This window comes from Saccostrea cucullata, unplaced genomic scaffold, assembly GCF_032062105.1.
Source record: "Saccostrea cucullata isolate Sc308-1 unplaced genomic scaffold, CSIRO_AGI_Scuc_v1 ctg9494, whole genome shotgun sequence".
Classification (NCBI taxonomy): Eukaryota; Metazoa; Mollusca; class Bivalvia; order Ostreida; family Ostreidae; genus Saccostrea; species Saccostrea cuccullata.
The window spans coordinates 1-1,092 of record NW_026925251.1 but is presented as its reverse complement, the minus strand read 5'-3'; the positions used below and the strand labels follow the sequence as shown (position 1 = coordinate 1,092).

The window sequence follows — 1,092 nt, the reverse complement described above, 5'->3', positions numbered from 1 at the left end:
ATTTTTCATAAATATTTTCTCGGCCATTTTGTTTTTATCATAATTAAAAAAAATAGTCTGTATATAAACTAGCATCCTCACAACGTTAGGGGTCCTGAGTCAACACGTTGCCGTTGGACCCCTGACTTATTTCATTCGAAATCTGCGGGTTGACTACAGCGACGTCTTTCGGGGAAATTACAATCTCTCGACCAATCAAATTAAGCCTAACACATTACCTTTCGGTAATGTAATAGTGGTCCTTAACTCATTATTAAAGAATAAGTCGCCACTTGTGGGTTCATCATTTATTACATCATTCAAGTGTTGATATGGATGGATCGATGATATATATATATACAGGTGAAGTAGTATGTAGAATAACAATGAAAGTATAGCCCTGTAATAGGAATAAACAATAGTAAGTATAAAAGTCAATAATCAACTTGCAAGGGAATATATGCTCATTACAAGAAAGATAACTCTTGCACTATAATTATAAAGTTCAAATCATTTACAAGTTATTCCCCTTGACTGCATAAAATATAAAAACATTAATTCTGATAATGTTCATGTACAATATTACTGAGTAAATATATATACATTCCAATGCAACTATTTCATGTTACATTTATCTATGATAAAAAACATATGATTATATCAATTAATCACCTGTTTATGGAACAAGGCTAACTCAACATAGTTCTCTGAATATGTCTGGTGTATGTATTACATACCAACTGTAAATAATAATTCAACTATATAACTTCAAAATAAATAATCAGGTCACATCAATGAAATTGATAACTGATATTTATAAATTACCAAGATCAAATGATAAAAGTAAGAGAAAGATACTTTACAATCAAATCAACTGAATTTACTCATGAATGATAGAAAATGCATAAATTAGATAATTTACAGAAATATTAAATAAGAAATTAATTAAGATAATAAAATATAGAGTGCACTTACTATCTGTCAGTAGTCAGTATATCTGGTCATTCAAGATTACCGGTACTAAATATGGCAGACTACATATAGATACAGTCTCTGACAACACTATATAGGACGTTCCTCTAAGGAGTCTAACTTTGTTATATACAAAGGCAG

At 29.7% G+C, this 1,092-nt stretch overlaps 1 long non-coding RNA gene across 1 annotated transcript; it reads right to left on the bottom strand.

Annotated features, from left to right (window-relative positions):
• Positions 1-231: 231 nt before the first annotated feature.
• On the bottom strand, positions 232-1,086 carry LOC134268440 (uncharacterized). The gene is made up of 3 exons (XR_009992366.1): positions 955-1,086; positions 652-719; positions 232-379 (listed from the first exon to the last, which is right to left on the bottom strand). It is a non-coding gene; the product is annotated as an uncharacterized LOC134268440 (long non-coding RNA).
• Between the last annotated feature and the right edge of the window lie 6 nt (positions 1,087-1,092).